Source organism: Rousettus aegyptiacus, unplaced genomic scaffold (assembly GCF_014176215.1).
Source record: "Rousettus aegyptiacus isolate mRouAeg1 unplaced genomic scaffold, mRouAeg1.p scaffold_m13_p_7, whole genome shotgun sequence".
In the NCBI taxonomy this organism is placed as follows: domain Eukaryota; kingdom Metazoa; phylum Chordata; class Mammalia; order Chiroptera; family Pteropodidae; genus Rousettus; species Rousettus aegyptiacus.
The window spans coordinates 95,390,212-95,410,106 of NW_023416310.1; the positions used below are offsets into that span (position 1 = coordinate 95,390,212).

At 41.3% G+C, this 19,895-nt stretch overlaps 1 protein-coding gene, 1 long non-coding RNA gene and 1 other non-coding gene across 8 annotated transcripts in view; 2 read left to right on the forward strand and 1 right to left on the reverse strand.

Annotated features, from left to right (window-relative positions):
- The window catches only part of FGF1 (fibroblast growth factor 1), an 88,855-nt gene that overhangs the window by 44,965 nt on the left and 23,995 nt on the right, over positions 1-19,895 (forward strand). The window contains exon 2 of one of the 4 annotated variants that reach the window (XM_036224716.1): positions 13,624-13,655. The exons of the other annotated variants lie outside the window; for them this stretch is intronic. The gene's annotated coding sequence lies outside the window, so the exon portion shown is untranslated. The remainder of the gene's footprint in view (positions 1-13,623; positions 13,656-19,895) is intronic. 4 annotated transcript variants of the gene reach the window in all.
- LOC107500882 overlaps positions 1-19,895 on the reverse strand; it is a 273,634-nt gene that overhangs the window by 12,065 nt on the left and 241,674 nt on the right. For all 3 annotated transcript variants that reach the window (XR_004952060.1, XR_004952059.1, XR_004952061.1), the window contains 2 exons: positions 14,409-14,570; positions 14,073-14,169 (listed from right to left, as the gene is read on the reverse strand). This is a non-coding gene — a long non-coding RNA (uncharacterized LOC107500882). The remainder of the gene's footprint in view (positions 1-14,072; positions 14,170-14,408; positions 14,571-19,895) is intronic.
- Positions 14,808-14,932, forward strand: LOC118605873. The gene has a single exon (XR_004952271.1). It is a non-coding gene; the product is annotated as a small nucleolar RNA SNORA36 family (small nucleolar RNA).

The following is a 19,895-nucleotide window of genomic DNA, read 5'->3' on the forward strand; positions in this document are numbered from 1 at the left end:
TAATAAGTTACAGCCAAGAGAAAAGCAAAGCACCTGGTTCCTCTCTTTCCTTCCATGTCTCCACTAACCCTTTTCTTACTGGTCCGTTCCTCATCCTGAACTGAGGGGATGTCACTGTCAGGTACATCCATGTGGTGATCCAGGAAGCCAAGGGGTTAACAGTAGACACTCTCCTTCACCCTGTAGTACAGAGCTCCTTTCTTCCCTTACTTTTTTGCTTTGTTTTTCCACACTTCTTTAGATTTTATCTTTACTTACAAAAGTAAACAGTTAATACATAATTATGCATTTAATTTTTTAATTTTTTTAAGTTTATTGAGGTAACATTGGTTAATACAATTGTATAATTTTCAGGTGTACATTATAATTTGATGTCTATATATTCTATTGTGTGATTGCCATCCAGAGTCCAGTTTCCTTCTGCTACCATATGTTTGCTCCCCTTTACCCAGTTCACCCTCCTCCAACCCCCCTACATTTGACCCCATTTACCTCATCTACTTCCCCCCTCCTCCCCCACCTCCTACCCTCTGGTAACCACTAGTCCATTGTCCATGTCCCTGAGTCTCTGTTTGTTCTCTTCATTTGTTGCTTTTAGATTTATATCCCAATATAAGTGATATCATGTGATTTTCAGCTTTTTCAGTCTGGCTTATTTCGCTTAGCATGATTATCTTGAGATCCATCCAGGTTGTCACAAATGGCAGTATTTCATCTCTTCTTATGGCTGAGTAATATTCCATAGTATATGCATACCAAAGCTTCTTTAGCCAATCACCTATCATAGGACACTTAGGTTGCTTCCATGTCCTGGCCACTGTAAATAGTGCTGCTATGAACATCTTTCGGATATGGGTTTTCAAGTCTTTGGGGTAAGTACCCAGTAGAGGGATTGCTGGAACACATGGTAGATGAATTCTTGGTTTTTTGAGGAACCTATATACTGTTTTCCATAGTGGCTGTACCAATTTGCAGTCCCACCAGCAGTGTATGAGGGATCCTTTTTCTCCATATCCTCTCCAACATTTGTTATTACTTGTTCTATTGATTATAGCTATTCTAACAGAAGTGAGATGGTATCTCATTATGGTTTTGATTTGCATTTCCCTAATAGCTAGCGATGTTGAGCATCTTTTCACATATTTGTTGGCCATTTGTATGTCCTCTAGGGAGAAGTGTCTGTTCAGGTCCTCTGCCCATTTTTGACTATATAGTATGTTTTTTTGTTGTTGTTATTAAGTTGTGTGAGTTCTTTGTGTATTTTGGATATTAGGCTCTTATTAGAGGTGTTGCTTACAAATGTATTTTCCCATTCGGATGATTCTCTCTTTACCTTGTTGATGGGTTCTTTTGCTGAGCAGAAGCTTTTTAGTTTGAAGTAGCCTTATTTATTTATTTTTGCTTTTACTTCCCTTGCCTTTAAGGTCAAATTCATAAAATCCTCTTTAAGTCCAAGGTTCTTGAGTTTTGATCCTATGTTTTCTTCTATGCGTTTTATTGATTCCAGTCTTATATTCAGGTCCTTAATCCATTTTTAGTTAATTTTTGTGTGTAGCGATAGACAATAGTTAATTTCATTCCTTTGCACATGGCCTTCCAATTTTCCCAGCACCATTTATTGAAGAGGCTTTTCTTTCTCCACTATATGTTTTTGGCTTTTTTGTCAAAAATTATTTGCCCATATAAATATGAGTTTATTTCTGGACTCTCAATTCTGTCCCACTAGTCCGTGTGTCTGTTTTGCTGCCAGTATCATGCCGTTTCGATTACTGTCAATTTGTAGTATAATTTGAAGTTGGGCAGAATGATGCCTCCAGCCTCACCCTTTTCTCTCAGGATGGCTTTGGCAATTCAGGGTCTTTCGTGCTTACATACAAATCTGATGTTTTTTTGTTCTATTTCTTTAAAAAATGCTGATGGGATTTTGATGGGGATTGCATTAAATCTGTAGAATGCTTTAAGTAATATGGTCATTTTAACTATGTTGATTCTTCCAATCCAAGAACATGGAATCTCTTTCCATTTCTTTGTGTCCTTTTGATTTCTTTTAATAAGGTCTTATAGTTTTCATTATATAGGTCCTTCAAATGTTTTGTTAAATTTATTCCTAGGTATTTTATTCTTTTTGTTGCAATTGCAAAGGGAATTATTTTTTTCCACTTTTTCTGATGCTTCATTACTAGAGTATAGGAATGCTATGGATTTTCGAATGTTGATTTTGTGTCCAGAGACTTTACTGTATTTACTTATTGTTTCTAGTAGTGTTCTTGTGGAGTCTTTAGGGTTTTCTATATAGAGAATTATGTCACCTGCAAATAGTGACAGTTTGACTTCTTCATTTCCTATTTGGATGCCTTTTATATTTTTCTCTTGGTAATTGTACAGTATAAAGGCTAATAACCTCCGGCTCCACTTTTTAGATCCAAAATCTCATCTGCGAACAAAAAACTAAACAATCGTTCAGATTAAAACATCTAATTCTGGGAGTTACTTAATTTCTCAAAATCTGTTTTCTCTTCCATGAAAATGAGAGTAACAATATTTATGTTGAAGTGCTGCTATAAGAAATCATAAGATGATATCTAAGAAGTACTTAATAAGACAGATAAATTAGAATTAATTAGTTACATACTTTTTGTTTTTAAATTTTCATAACATGGTTTATTTTGATCCTATTTACTTTTACAATTTCCTTCTGCGGCAAATGATATTGGTTTTACATTTTTAGTAGTGATACTCAGCTTTCGTTTGATATGAATTCCAGACTAAAGTTTAATTCAACTTTAAAAATACTAATTAAATAATAACCAAAAAAAGACATTTTACCAGCACACATCTAGATTATTCAGGACAAAACATTCTGTATGTATAAAAAATAAACCCCCTCAAAAAAAGAAATGACAAGAGAAAACACAAGAAAACAAGAAACCCCAACCAAACCCCAAATCAAGCCACTAACAAACCAGATAGCAGAAATCTCAGCGCAAACAGGGACACCCGTGGCATAGTGTTTTAGGGACCGCACACGATGATTTTCAATGGGTTTTAACCACCACTAAGACTGAAATAGCCCAATAGCCAGTTAGTTAGTCCTCTTTGCCCTGTCTCCTTTTTGCACCCCCACAACTTTCTTCTCTTATCCTGTCACTCAACACTGGAAACCCTAGAGGCATTCAATGTTCTCTACTAGAACCATTCAGGTATGGATCTCCTGCAAGGGATCTATGCTCTAAAATTATTATTCCTGTTCCTAAAATCAACACCCTTTTAAACAGATATGTTTCCAAAGTATTAACCATAAATCTTAGTTATTCAATTCAGCAAATATTCATAAGCACCTACTAAGTGCAATGCAAGAATGTGTGTGTCTATGGGGGAAAGGGAGTGTCTAAAATCAAATCCCTGCCCTCAAGATGTTGAAAATCCACTAGGGAAGCCAACCAGAGGATGCAAATAACTGTAATTGCAGGGTAGAATGTAGTAACTGCCACAGACAGCTCCAGCCAATGCGACACAGGAGGAAATAACAAATTCTGGCTTGGTAAGAACAGGACAGGTTCAGGACGGAGGCAACACTGGCTCTCCGAGAAGCCTCTGTCCTTTAATAAATTATATTAATTTTTGTGGCCCCTCAACTGGTGGATTATTTTGAGTCCCTTGCCTATTCTGGGCTAACAACTAGAAGAACATTTAGCATCCTGATGTTTCTTCCCCAAAATGTGCCAGCTTCTCGCTCATTCATGAGGACCATGAAGTTTCTTCCAGTTGGTGAAAAACACCTGATGCACGTGGCCCTGCACACACCCCTGACTCCACCCGCTGCATCCCTGCTCATCCTCAAAAGTCTTGGCTCGATGACACTTCCTCAGAGACATCCCCTGGCCACTCCTCATCTACTGGGTACTTCTCCCTCCAGATACCCACTATCTGATTTCGACAGAGAGATATAGGAATTGGCACTATTTCAGATTTTCTTATTCAACTGTTCACTTTTTAAAAACTTACTATCTCTCTCTATAGGAATAAAAATAGATAGTGAAAGCAGGGACTTTCCTTTTTTGTTTGCCTGTGTGTCCTTGGTGCCTGATAAAGCATGGTATTTAATAAATATTTGTTGAATTAATTAATGGATAATAATAGACTAATTCAATCTCATCTATTCCCCAGTCTCTTTATCCCTCTGATCTGTTTGTTAGTTTTGGGGGGAGGGATATATAGCTTTATAAAATATATAAGATTAATGTCAGATTGATTTAATCAATTGAAAATAGTCATACTTGAGCTCAGTATGGCAATTGGCAAATTAGTATAGTTTCTCAGGCTTTGGTTCATGAGGGGATTTTTAAGTGCAGAGCATGTCTTTTCAGCAAAACCAATACACTACACAGTGTGACACAGATTGTCACCCCCCCACCCCTTTCTTTCTCTCAACAAATAATTATTAAGCACATATTATGTATCAGGCCTGTGCAAGACACTGGAGATAAAAAACACAGGCAAGGGCTCTGTCCTAATGAAGCAAAGTCAAGGGGAAGAAACGGTCCAGTGATAGCTCCAGAGGGGTAAGGGGCACCCGGCTGGGGCACTGGCCTGGAACTGGAGCAGGTGGACAAGGAAGGCTTGTCTGAGTAAATCTGAGATGCAGTCTGAAAGAAAAGTAGGACTATCCTGAGGGTTGGTGGGGGGTAGGTGGCAATATTGTCAAAGAGAGTCCAGGCCAAGGGAAAAACAAGTTCAGAGGCCTGGAGGTGAGAGCAGACTTGGCACATTTGTGGAAATTCAAACCTGCTAGGGAACTCTTGGGCATTCTTACTCAATAGTAAGACCAGGAGAGCTCAGAGGCAGTGCACGTAACTGGCTGCACCTCAGGAAATGGCTGGAATGCAAGCTCCATGGTGGGAGGGCTGTGCAGGCTTTGATCACTGCCATGCTTTGTGCATCTGAGAGTAGGGCCAAGACCATAGTAGATTCTTAATAACATTTGTTGAATGAATGAATGAAGTGCCTTGAACATGGCCCCAGCTATCTCTTCTGCGGTCACCAAGCCCCACAGAATCACAAAACCAAGATGTATCTTGTGAGCCGGCCGGTCCCCTCCCTCTCCTCCAGGATGTCTGACCAGCCCTCAGACCTCCCAGAGATGACACTGTCCTGTAGATATTATAAAGTATAGTCGCATGACTCGAAAATTCAGTTTTAAGGTCAGACACATGCAGCTGAGGGACAGACGATTTGTCCAGTCACCTGATGAGTCAGGGCAGGATGGAGGAGAGCAGGACAACAATCCTAAATGTCCAGCCCAGCAGGTCAGGCAGAGAGGAACTCTGACTCCACAGCATCATTGGTCACCTATTAAGATGCATGATGTCTCATTTCCAAATCTGCTATTAAAAAACAATGAGCCCCACATTCCCAAAGCAGCACTATCTCACCTGGAAATTATATTTCCTGGCATGTTTGGTGGTGGGATTTTTAAATACAAGTTTAGCTCATCTCCTGGTACTGCACACTGACTAAATGCTGTTGTCTCTCTCAGAGAAGGCTACTGGGCCAGTGTGTGCAAGATACCCTGTCCAGAAGCCGCGAAGAGCAGACAAAACATTTGGCCTATACACACATCTACCATTCTATCTAAGGGCCTGCTACCTCTCCACTCAGCAGCCAGACTGACATTTTAAAAATGCACATCCGACCATGTGGCATCCCCAGCCCGCACTGCTCGATGGTTTTTCACAGTTCTTTAGATACAGATGTACAGGGCTCTGTACGGTCTGGCCCTGCCAGCTGCCCCAGGCACAGCCCCCTCCACGCATCCATGGTAGACGATTTTTAGTTTGCCAAATGAAACATGCTCTTTCTGGACTCAGGACCTTTGTATATGCTCTTCCTATCTTCTTCTCCCCTTTTACTAGGAATATAAATGTCCCTTCCTCCTGGAAGTCTTCCTAGTTCCCAGGCTCTGTAGGTCACATTATCTGGTTCCCATGGTGCACTGGACTTCACTAGTATAACACTCAGTTCTCCTTTTATGGTGAGTCCGCCCCATTAGAATGTGAACTTTGAGAGGACCTCATTGAGCCTGCTTTGTTCTCTACTATATTCGTCCTGCCTGGCACATCATAAGTGCTCATTAAATATGTGTCAAGTGAATGAATGAGTGCTCATGTCTTTGAAGAGCTGAGAAGAACTTTACCGATAAGAGACAGAAACAAAAACATAACAGAACGTCACTGAAACCCTGAACCACATGACCTTCCTCACTCTGGAGGCCTGATTTCATCTTGTTATGAGCTTGTATGTTGTGATCAAACATCAGTTAATTCTTTAAAACTAGTTTCTAGCTCCGTTTAGAGAAATTTCGGCCTGTTCACCAGGCGCCACCATAAGTAGCAAACCAGAGCCCTGGAACCATTCAAATTAAGTCGAGCTGTGTTGGTGCACCTGCTGGTGGCCTGTGCCTCTTGGCGCAGAGACAGGAGGCCCTCCCATCCTGGCCTTGCACAGCAGAACAGGGCGAGAAGGACCTGGAGCCTTCACTAGTTTCACCTCAACTTCTGTTTTATTTTCTCTGCACCCCTAGTAGGGACAAACAATAATTCAGTAAAGGAAATATGAGTAATGGAAAGAAAGAGAAAAAAATAAACATATTAAAATGGGCAGTGTCCCCTGGGCCACTGCTTTTAAAGAAAACAAAGAGAGTAGATTTGGAGATATTTTGGTGACTTTGCTAAGAAGAGAAAAATAATCAAGCTGGCCCCTCCCTTCTAGGCTGAATGCCTTTCCTCTATCTTGATGTAGAAAAAAAGGTTACCCCAGACCAAGGGTTCTCACATTCTGATGTGCATCAGAATCTCCCAGGAGGCTCGCTGAGCCTACAGTGCCAGGCCCAACTTAGGCCCAGTGAGACAGAACCCTGGGGGACGGAACCTCACAGGATTCCCACAGAGGCGGGCCTCCCACTTTGAGGAAGAAAGTTCAGGATGAGAGAGCGGTTTTATGCCCCGTGCCTAGTCACATAAGGTATAGTTCAGGTAAGGTCTGCTACTGGGAACTCCAAGGTCAGGTAGAGAGACCGCGTTCAGAGTAAAACCCCACAAACAACAAAGATTGTTGCTGTCACCTTCTGGTGGAAGTGGGGGAGGGAGGAGCATAGAGTCTATTCATCTTATTCGCTTAACTTGACAGTGACTGAGCTGACCCCTTAGGCAAGGACCTGTGCTGGGTATAGTGGAAAAGTGATGCAGTGATGGAATTAAGCAAGATGATGATGGTGGTGGTAGTTATTCACGTTTATTGACACCTTAGTATGTGCTCAGTATTTTATATGCATTGTCGTATTTACTCCTCCCAATCACCTAACAAGGTATTATCCGATGAACAGGAAAACCAAGGCACAGGGAAGTGGAGTAACTTGCCCAAAGCCACCCAGCAAGTAAGGGCAGACCCAGCTAGAGCCCAGGTCTTTCTGACTGCAGGCTCTGGTCTGAACTGTGACAGTACAAGCCACCACGAAGGCACCCAGGCCCTGTCTTCTGATGCTTACAATTAATGGAAAAGGCATAATAAAATCAAAAAAATAGATGTAAATTACATAGATTTATGTACCAATGAGCAATCCACTGGGGACATCTGATGAATCTTATCTTGGTCTGGTTAAGCACTTGGTTGAGACAGTTTGTCCCCTGGATCTCAGCAGTTGGGAAAGGAAAGGTCTATAACCAAAACAACCACTTTTCTCCTCCTGGGAAGGGTGAAGTCGGTGCAGGTTTCAGAGCAAAGCCAAGTAGCCTGATAGCCCATTCCCTGCGGCATGCAGAGAAAGGTGGGAGGCTTTGTTATTTTGCAAATTCCCCAAATATGAAAGACATTAATAACACCATTTGTGGTGAGCTCATCACACACTGGATATTGGACTACTTGCTTTACATGTTCTTATCCAATCTGATATTTACAACAACCCCACAAGCAAATTCCATTCCAGTAAAGAAACAGACTCAGAGAGGCTGAGGAGTGATTTTATAAGAGGCCTAGGAATTGCTGGATTAAACAGAGTCATCTACACATGGAGACTTGTGGAGAAGGTGAGCTTAGAACAGGGTCAGGAGTGGCTTGTCAGAGCTGAGAGATAAGGGTGAGGCAGCGAAGGAGTAAAGGGGCCAAGTGTCAGAGGCAAAAGACAGCTCCAAGGCTGCCATTATCTAATGCTGCCTCGGATATTCTGCTACCCTGTAGCCCAGCCACCCTGGGTCTAGCAAGGATCTGAACCCACCTGGATAGAAAAGCATCCCTGGGGTTGGTCACATGCCCAGAAATGAATGCAATGAAGTCCCACAATGGGCCTGTGCACCCTCAGGGTGGGTTTAAGCAGAGGGAGCAAGGCTTCTGTTTTACAAGGGACTTCTAAGACAAAGTCAGCAGACCTGAAACTTTCGAATTAAATTGTTTTCAACCTGAAAGAGCAGACATACAAATCAAACAGAAGTACAGATATGTCAAGAAGTGAAAATGGAACTTAAGCCCATAACACGTACAAACTTGATGAAAATTTTGAGTTAAAACCTTAACAAAATGCATGTCTATTCCCCCCAGCAATTCCATTTCCATCAATCCTCCCTAAGAAATAATGAGATGGTGTACAAGGATAGCTATAGTAGTTCTGTTTATAATACTGACAAACAACAGTACATAACCTAGAGGTCCAATGATAGGGGATTAGTTAATACCGTTTTGCATGTCCTATAATGGAATCCTATGCAGCCATTACAAATAGAGATGTAGATTTATGTTTGTCTATTAATGAGGAAAATATCCTGATGTATCAAGTAAAGTCAGGTTATAAATAAGCAGATTATCAAACTATATATATATATATATAAATTTTACATATATAAATTTTATTTATATACATAAATTTTACAAAGTAGAAAGATATATATGATTCCACTTTGTAAAATGCTTACATCTTTATAAATAGAAATGTTCACAGTAGTTGTCTAGTTGATAGGATTATAGGCAATCTTTAAAAACTTTTTATTGTCAAACAATAAAAGTTTGTATTTTCTAATTTTTCTTTCACTCTCTTATATTCAAGGGTTTCTAAGGAGAATGGAATTCTCTGTCTATTTGTCGAATTGATATGACAGTAAAGCAACAGACCCAAAATATTAACCCTCTGTTTCACAAAGTGCGGGGCATGTGCCCCTCTTGATTCACGAGCAGTTCCAAGTGGTGCTAAGACATCTCGCCCCCTTCGAAGTCTCCCTCGATCATTTTGATTATTTAAGGAGAAAGCTCTGGTTTGGTACAGTTATGTGTTCAACTCCCCTAAGATAACTGCTGAGCAGGCAGGAAGCAGCCCCTAAGCAGAAGTCAGGGGCTACTGTCCTTTTATTGCCTTTCTCTTCATGACTGCCTTCTACTTATGGGATGTTTCTGAAATTATACTAGGGAGATAAGGCTTCCTTTAAATAAGGAAATTTGGTTTAAGTAAAACCGCTTGTCAATTACTTAAATAAATTTTAAAAGCAAGGCGTTGGGTAAGGAGAATAATTATCAAAATGATGAAGGCAGCACATCTGTACTGAAGTCTGAGGCAAGTGGCGTGAACCTCTGGTGAGAGTAAAACTACCCCTCGTGGAATATCGGTGTGCACTAGGATACCCCCCAGGCTTGATTTCTGTCCATCTCATCATTTTAATGCAAAACAATAATACGGAAAGTGCGTAATCTGTTCAGGTGATGACCCCAGGCAGTGGGGGGGACAATCTCAGAACAAGAGTCCAAGCACAACCAGATAAGTCCTGCTGGGAGGATGACTGAAGAAGGAGGTGCCTAAGAGCAGATAAAATTTCTTTGTGACGTTTGCCCAGAGGAAAGAGGCCCTTCCACAGGAAAAAGGTCAAGTCTGGTCTATTTTTGCAAGTGCATTTCAAGTGGTTAGTGGACTTATTTCCTGTGGTTCCCAAGAATTCTGCAGCAGGCTCTCGGGAGGATGTTGGTGATAGGGAGCAGGGACTTGATGACTGAGAATCAATAATTATCTCTATATTTGCTTCACTTTTTTTCTATAAAAATAATCTAGGGGAAAAACACTTGCTTTAGAAGAGCAAAGTTCATTATGACAGAGAGCAGAATGGGACATGAAAATAAGTCCCTTAGTGTGTGACAGAGACCTTAGGTCACAATTTTACAAGCTGAAGACTGATTTATTCACTCCTTTCCCTCCTTCTCTCATTCACTCAACAGATATGTGGGCAGCTCCTCTGCCAGACATCAGTTAGAGGCTAGGAGAAGATGGTGGGAAAATGGCTTCTGTCCTCCATTAGCTTACAGTTCAGTGAAGAAAAAAAGACATCAAACGAGTAAACACGTGGATGAATTTGTAATTAATCACAAATGATAGGAAGCGCTGAAAAGGAAAAGAGCAGGAGGCAACAAAAGAGAATAATAAATACAGAGTGGTGACAGAACTGAGATCCGTATGCCAGGGCAGAACTCTAGGGAGGTGGGGCTCCTGCTGCCAGCTGAAGGTAAGCAGGAGGGATCCAGTAGAAAGTGTTAGGGAAGGGCGTTGCTGGGAAGTGAACGGTTTGTGTGAACCGCAGTGGGCCAAGGATCCAAGAGAAGACAGGAGTGTCTGGAATGCAGTGGGCAAAGGAGGGAGTGAGAGGAGCTAAGGCCAGGCCATATGGGGTCTTACAGGACACGGTAAAGGTTTATGGACATGAAAAGCCACAGAAGGTTTCATGCAAGGGAGTGACCGATCTCACATAGGTTCTAAAAAATCCCTCTGGCTTCATATATAGAAATGATTGGAGAGGGCTGATGGTCAAGAACAAAGAGGGGGCATTTCAGGAGTTAAGACAGGAGCTGATGGCAGACTGCACTGAGTATTACAGTAGATAATAAGGACATAAATTTGATAACTCTTAACAGGAGTAAAGGGCTCGATTATGAGAAGTTAGAGAAGCAGACTAGTTAAAAGGGCTGGGGCTAAGGTGAGATGAGGGAGGCACTTGTTTTGTGCACAAAATTTACTCAGAAATTAAGATAAAGAATATTTTAGTGCAATGTTTTTTAAATATCAAACCTAATTTTAAAAATTCATGATGAACAAAATATCAAATTTGTCCAAAGACAGGATCAGTACAGGCTAGACCAATCCATTCAAGGAGCATGAGGCAAAAGGAAAAAATCAGTAATACTGATCCTGTGTTTATCTGAAATTTTTATATTTTGTTCATTTTCTTACTCTCGTCCTGGCAAGCTGAATTTCCCCTTCCTCAGCTGTAAAACAAAGAGGCCACCAAATAACCCTCTGCTATGAAAACAGAAATTATGGAAAGAAAGTTGCTGACCTAAATCATCGCAAGCTTTCTGGTGGTTTAGATGGTAGCCTTTCTCTTTATTGTAGAGACCCAGAGAAAGAAGGTGCATAATAGTTGCTCCAAAAATATTTCTGATGATAATGTTAATGATCAGCATCTATCAGGCTGTTAATATATCAGTACTTTTTCCAAGAACTGTTAGATATAACTATCTCATTGAATCCTCACAACAACCCTGTGAGGTAGGCAGGTATTATATTACCCCTAGTTACCATGCCTGACATATACGTGATTAGCATGTAGTAAATATAGGAAGAAAGAAAGGATGGATCAATAGAAGGGGAAATGAGAGGGGGAAAAGTGGCAGGCTTTGCACTATTCCTGAGAAGTCCCACATGGATAGCTAGTGATTCCAACTTCCTTCCGTGGTAGGCACTAATCTCAGACAAACACTACTCACCACACTTAAAAGGATCGGCAGAGAAAAGAAAATTACCTTAAATATCTTTTTTGTAAGTTAGGTTTTTAAAAAACTGAACATCTTTTTTGAGAACAGACTTCTTTAATTCATTCATGCCCACTTATTGAGCAATTACCATGTGCCAGGCACAGATCTAGGTGGTGAAATATAATGTGAGCAAAACAAACCTGATCTGGGTCTTCATGAGGCTTTTACATGTGCGCGTGCATGAGTGTGTGTGGGTGTGTTGGAGTGAGACAGTAACAGATAAATAAACACATATATGAAGTCGTAAATTATCCTAAGTGTTATACAAGAAACACATTTGGGTTGGAGAGAGAGGACAGGGAAGTGATAAGAGCTACCCTAGATAGGGTGGGTCCAACATAATTGAACTCAGGGAGGCTCAGAATAGTCCTGTTGCTAACAATGCTGTGCTAAGAAGAATTTTCAAAATTCAGATCAGTCCAACTCTCTATAGAGTATGAAACTTAATGGCTTACTTAATGCTTTTGAAAAACACCACCCATTCATTTTATTATTTTATATATTTATGAATGAATGGACGTATAGAAAAGTTATTCACACCATTGGGGTTGTCTGCCCCATCTAAATGTCTAGATTTATCAAATTCCAGAGGATCCCCTAGAACCTGACAATGCCAAAGGGGATCTTTGAAAGTTGAGAGGAATTATGTGCAAAAACATGGCAATAAGAAGTAAAGAGAAGTCACTTTGACGACTCTCTCTATTTCTGGTTGCCTAATCTGCTTTCAAAGGCCAATAATGTAGAAATTCTCCATTTTTCAAACAACCTCATCCAGCATAGTGGTGCTTTGATCTCTGAAACATGAGAGAGGAGCAGCAGACAGCGGAGGATATAAACGGCTTTGAAAGGTCAGCAAGAAAAAAGAAATCAACAAGGAGGAAATTTGCGAGGCGTTAAAGGGATAAAAGTGCACCATGCTTTGAGCTACCTGTCAAAATTAAAGGAAACGCCTGTGAGAGGCCATGTTTGACAGATGAGTACCCAGTCATGGTTATCAGGACCTACCTATCCTCGTGATTTTTCTGATAAATGGCAACTTGGCTGCAATGTGCACTGTCCTGGAGATGCTAAATGCCAGGGATAGATTTATTTTTTGTTTAGCTTCTTGGATACAAAATTTCAACTCATTTCCAAGCTCTTTCATCCCTTATCAAACACCAGTCATTTCCCAGGGCCTTCAGCGATATTCTCTTGCTCCATCTCCTTCCCACGAAACCCACCTGATTCCTGCCAGCAGCTGGGCTGTGTGTGGACCTGTGTGTGGAGCACCAGTGACATAGTCACAGGGCCATGCGAGCCACCGGGCATGCTGAAACGGGGCAAACAGTGTGAATGGGAGAATGGGCCCTTTTGGTCTTTTCATGTGGGATCAAAGAGAGTTGGCAAGTGAAAGGAAGCTCTAAAAATAGCCCAAGTCCTTAAAAAGAAATAATGCAAAAGGAAACAAGGTTTATACTGTTCTAATAATGTAAGTCCTGTAAAAACTCGTCACTGGAAGGCTGGCACTGGGGCAGGTGATTATTTTCTTCCTGCCCTTTGGCTGCTACGCCCACTGGGTCCCTTTGCAAATCCTGGGCCCTGCTCCCCCCGCCTGCTTCCTACATAGTGCTGGATGCCTTTGCAGGAATGTAACTCTTGGGGCATAGCTGGGGCCTCTGGGGCCCACTTTCAAGATCCAGAACAGACTCAGACATGTGAAACGAGCTCCGTGGGGCTTACATTTCTTCCTCGTGTCCAAGCATCTTAAAACATAAAGCCACATGCTGAGATTGTTTCCTGTCCTTCCAGAGATGCCTGGATGTCATCCGTCTGGCAGAAAGGTGAGTTTTGTCCTTTTTATGTTGTAATGTTGTAATGTTTTGAGTGAGGATGGGGCCCTTGGACATGAAGCTGCCCAACAGAGGAGCAGCACAATAACCTGATGTCTGGGACTGAGGACCTTATTCTTGGCTAAAACACAGATTTGCTTTGATAAGTCATTCAGCCTCTCTGCATCACAGTTCTCTCAGCTAGAGAAAAAGGGGAAGTGTTCATCTATCTCATATAATAGAAAATACAGCTAATACAAAATGATTATAAGGTATTTTATGCAGTGTCTACACAACTGGGCACAGAGATGCTTGTTTACTCACATAAAATGCTTTGTAAAACCCAAGTGCTAGAAAAATGTAAATAATCAACACACAAAAACATAGGCTCTTATTAACAACAATACCTTCTATTTCCTAGGCACTTACCGCATGCAAGTCCTTTCCCAGGCCTTGCACTATTCCTTCCTCATGGCACCATGATGAGATCGGAACTCTTAACAGCTTCATTTTACAGATGAGGCAGCTGAGGGTCAGAAAGATTAAATGATTTGCCTGGTCACACAAGCAGTTAATGAAACGACATAAACCAAAACGCAGGTCTATGACTTTCAGGTTGTGAGAACCTCCCTTTTTCATGGTGCTTCCAACATAGTCTGAAGTAGGATCATTCACTTAGTTTCCCCGCGGTCTCTGACCTGGCCCCAGCTTTTTCATAAGCAATGGCAAATGACTCTACTGTGACAAAGGCCAAGACAGACTCACGTGATGCTGGGTCATTTTGGGGAAGCATTGGATTGACACTCCGGAAAGCGCTGGTAGCGGTCATTGTCCGGCCGTGGAAGACGACAGTGCTGTGTCGGGAGGAACTTGCGAAGACTCCATTCAGTGCAAACACTGTCAACAGGGCTACATGAGTCATAGAGGCTGGTGGGATAAAAAGAATAGAGATGCTAAGGCTCACTCAGCCCAGAGGGCATTTTCTTCTTTTCCCCACATTTCTTAGGCAATTAAAACCATTGGCAATTACAGTTAGAAAACCCTTCCTTCAGATCTTGGCTCTAACATTTATTTAGCTGTGTGAACTTAGACAACTTATTATATATATAATATATATCTTAGTATTATATATATATACACACATATGTATAAAAGCAATGCCTTTATCAGGGCAGTTTATCAGGGCAGATTCCCTGTCCTGTTAATTAGACTTTGGGACATTGAACCAGCTAAGGTAGATGATTGCCTAGAAAATATTACTCTATTCATTTACCTCTCAGCTTACAAAAATGAAGAAAGAGGATGAAAGATAGCAATGCATATCTAACACAATTTCTTTGAAGATTAACTAAAATGATGTATGTAAAGCACTTAAGACTGTACCTGGTACATAATAAATGTTCACAAAAAGGTCACTATTTTATTATTTACGGACATATTTTATTATTTATGGGCAAGCCCAGAGCAGGCTTTTGGAAAACATCTAATAGGATAAGCCCTCGGCATTTCCAAAGAGATAGCAAACACATACTTCAAAATATTGAGGTTAAATAAGCCAAATATTCTGGATCAGAAAAGAAGGGGGGGGGGGCAAACCCAGCAAATAGATCATCCTCCAATGAGCTGGATGGTCTGCTGACTTCAAGAAAGAAATGTCTCTGCTGGGCTGGTTCTAGAGATTATAACTTGCACAACAGATTCAAAAGATTTTTGAAGACACATCAGTAAGATAAGATTAGTGAGGGGGTAAGGGCTGCCAGAGCCCCTGCAGAATCACTTTGCATTGGGCTGAAAGCCCCAGGGCTTTAAAGCAGCAGTCTGCAGGAAAGATATTTCCATTTAAGATGTGTGTAGGTCTTCGGGATTGCTGAGGGCCTGCAGGATGCTCTGGACTGGGATGTAGCATTAAAGTTCACACAGAACAGAGCACATCACTGCATCAGGGGTTATGCAGTTCTCCCTCTCAGAATGGAAGCTGTTTCCTCCAAGCACTTAAAAGAATTCCTGACCTCCAACTGAATAATGCTCCAGGGGGTCAGGGGGAGTGTTTTGTGGGTAGAGAAGCCAGACTGCAGAGGATTAAAGATCCAGAATCAAGGGAAGAAATAAAGGATATTGGAGGAGATCCTTGGGGATGTATATCTGCTCATATTTTCTACTCTTCATTAAAGAGTGTGAGAGGTAAGGCTGGCATTGAGCTATTGGGTGATCCAGCTGGATTATAACCACCCCCACTTCCTGCCCCTCTTATCAAGCATGGCTTGATGGGTCTAGTATGACCACAGTGTAAGTTTCTTAAAGACAGACACTGTGATTTCTACTACAAGTCCAGAATCCCTTATATGAAAAGATTTGGGGCTCAGTATGTTTCAGAATCCAGAATTCGGGGAATTTATAGAAAGGCAGTGTGATAAATATATTGTATATTATGCAAAACTCCAGTGGGATCTGGAGCAGTACTCTATAATCAAACACGTTACTAATTCTGAACTGATTATATAAATATTAACACAAAGTAGCATAAACAAAGACTTCAGTCTCAGGATAAGTTTGGGTCAGGTTTTGCCACGATTTGGGTTATGAAAGAACGTCTAGTGCTCAGAGTCTTTTGCATTTTAGAATTATGGATTAAGGATTCTAGACTTTCTTTTCCCTTTCCTTTTATTTTTCTTTCTTTCCTTTTCTAAATTACCAGGACATCTGTAGGATTCTACTCATGACAGAGGCTAAACAGAAGCTGTTGGCATTCTGGAGTATGAATCTTGATTTTCTGGGAGCCGCAGGACAGTTTATTCTTAGTGACTTCAGGATTTTTTAGAATTGGAAGGATTCTAAATTAAAGAACAGTAGAGAAAAACTATTGAACCTTAGGTTCTCTATCATTCTGGACAGTAACACACACAAACCCATGAACTATACTGAGAACTGGTCGCTAGTATATCATAGTCAGCACCCAAGGAAATGAGAAAAGAGTACTGCTATGTATCAGTGAAAATGAAAAATTCTAAATTGTATTTTAAAAATGACATTTTTCAAATATTGATAAATATTACTACATATTAAAAATCAAGTTTTTCAATCCCAAAGCAATAGTACAGATGACTGGCAAAACTAAACAATAAGACAAATAGAGGATGATAACCAAGCTAACATCTACTGAATGCTTACAAGTTTTCAGGTGCTGGGCTCAGTACTTTATATGCATTATCATTTAACACTTATAGCAACTCCGTGCAGTAGCTACTGTTATGGAACCCAATTCTGCAAATAAGGAAACAGGTGCTGTGAAACTGAGTAATTTGCTAATGGGTATCCAACTGGGACTCAAACTCAAGTTTAAAAGCATGCGAGTAAACCAACTATCAGAGAGAAAGGGAGAAAGCGAGAAAGGAAGGAAGGAAGGAAGGAAGGAAGGAAGGAAGGAAGGAAGGAAGGAAGGAAGGAAGGAAGGAAGGAAGAGGAAAGGAAGAATATTGGAGGCAAAAGGAAGGATAAATAGAGAAAAAAGCCCTGATTTATAGCACTTGCCAATTTCTGTAGTGTAAATACTCTCACTGATCTCAAGCTACTAATGTTTAAACAACTGGCTCGCAAAATTTTCAGTATTTAAAAACTGGCTTTTACAAACTTGTAGGAGACATCTCCTGCACACCACTGTCAAGGTTATCCCATGGCCACGTCCAGTTTACTGCCAGTGTTGGAAGATGAGATTTCAGCTCACAGGACAGAACTGGCTTGGGAGCAGCACGCCAACATGCTAGCCCAGGCCAGTCAGCCATGGCTACTTTCCTACCTCAGACCCGGTACAGATCACCGAGGGTGGAGCAGGGGAAAAAGAGAAAGAACACACTGTCTCCCTTTCTCAGACAAACTTTTCTTCACCAGAGGGTGTGAAGTGGGTCCTCGCCAACCTGACACTCCCTGGCAGAAATAACAAACTCTGGAATTTTTTTCCAGACCCCACAAACTTTCTCTTCGTCAGATAGGGAGGACAGACTTGAGACCAAAGGGTCTGACACCTTCCTTTAGATCCTTAATTTCCATAATATTTCTTGTGAAGAAGTAAGAAATTATCTTCTACAAGTTAGGAATCAGGTTTGGGCCTGCTTTTAACCAAGGGTAGGAGATTCTAGCCTAATTTTAACCCAATTAAAATACATTTAGGCTCTTGGCTTAGCTTCTCTGTTAATACCTGAGGATTAGGTCTCTTGATAACATGTTTCCACCAGAGGATCCTGAGGAGGGACTGGCCTGGTATTTAATTAAAGAATACCCGCAGGGCACTGATTATGTGCGGGCATTTGCCAACTCCTGGGTCTAGAAAGAAAAGGCATAGTTTCTGTTCCAGGGTCTCAGAGACTAATGAAGGAGGCAGTCAAGTAAACATAGTCAAATTATATTCATTCACTCATTCAACAAATATTTATCAAGTGCTTGTTAAGTGCTAGGCATTTTGCCAGATGCTGGGATACCATGGTGAGCAAGGCAGATTGGTTTGTGCTATCACGGAGCTGACAGTCCAGTCATGAAGAGAGACATTAATTAAATAATCACAAAAATGAATGTGTAATTAAAAACCGGAGTAAGAGTTCTGAGGAAATGTTAAATGGTCCTGTGAGAACTGGAGGAACCTGACCTACTTAAGGGAAATCAGGAAAGGCTTCCTTGAGGACTTGACAATTAAACTAAGACCTGAAGATAAGTAGGAGTTAACCAGGTGATATGGGTAGAGAAAGGACGGAGGGGAATAGCGCTCTAGAGAGAGGGAACAGCCGTGAAGTTGGGTGGGATGAGGGTGGGGGTGGGGGAACCAGTGGTGTCAAGGAAATGAAAGGCCAGTTTGGAGAGAGTGTGGTAGGAGCTCAGGCAGGAGAGGAAGCCAGGGCTGAACCTTGCAGAGCCCTGCAGGCCTTGCTGGGGCCTTAGTCCGTCTCCCAAAGCAATGGGAAACCACTCAAGGCTTTAAACAGGGTACATACACAGCAATTACATCCAGTGCTGCAGCAGAGTAAAGACAGTGCTGCCATGGGAGCATTAGGGAATCGACTAATCTAAACTGGTTAGTGTGGTGTGGGGGAAGAGTAGGGAGGTTAGTGCTGGGGGATGCGTCCAAGCTGGCTTTGTGGAGGAAAAAATACCTGAGATGAATTTTTGAAGGGTGAGTATAACGGGCCATGGTAAAAGGGTGGAGGAAGGAGAGAGAAAGAATGCTGCTGCTGGGCGAGTGAGAGTGTGGGGGGCGGGGGGGGGGGTGGCTGACCACAAGGAGAACAGGCCAATAAGGGAAAGGACGGCAGGGTTGGGCAGGGGCCAGATGATAAAAGCCTCACAGGTCATGGCGGAGTCTGGGTTTCATTTATTCCGATGGCAGCGGGGAACCCACTGACACAGTCAGAGATCTTCAGCAGGAGAGCGATGCTCAGATTCATGTATCAGAAAGGTCACTAGCAGCAGGGTCAAAAGAAGATTAAAAAAGAGCAGTGCTAGAGGAGAGAGACCACCGTTGCCTGCCTCGGCAGCCCAGGTGAGTGAAGGTGTCGCATCTGCACTAAAGCAGCCGCAGTGAAAATGGGGAAGAGAGGATGGTTTTAGGAGGCATTGAAAAGGTACAACTGAAAGGGCTTTGTCACCAGTGGGATAGATGGGATTTGTTTCTACTCTACCCAAAGGATAGTCTGAACAAAATCAGTTCTACTATTTATGTGAAGTCTTGCCTTATGACCTGAAACATGGTCAACTTTTATAAATGCTCCAGATGTCAAGAAGAATGGTGTTCATTAGCTATTGGGTGCAGGGTTCTTTTATATGTTCATTCAATTAAGCCGATTAATTGTGTATTTCAATCTTCTGTATCCTTAATATTTTTGTCTGTTTGCGCCATCATTTATGACAGAAACGTGTTAAAATTTCCCACCACCACTGTGGATTTGTCATCTTCTTCTTATATATGTCAATTTTTGTTTTATATATTTTGAGACCATGTCATGAAGTATTATACAAGTTTAGAATTTTTATACCTTCCTGTTGAATTGTTCCGTCTATCATTATGCAGTAATCTCTTTTAATCTTTGATCATTCTTTTTGCCTTCAATCTATTTTATATGATATTAAAATAGCCATACTAACTTTTAATTTGTTGTTAATATTTGACATCTATTTTTTGTCCTTTTGCTTTAAACCTATGCCCTTATGTTTTAAATGTGTATTTTATAATCAGAGTGTAGAATAATTTTTTTTAAATCCAGTAGCTAG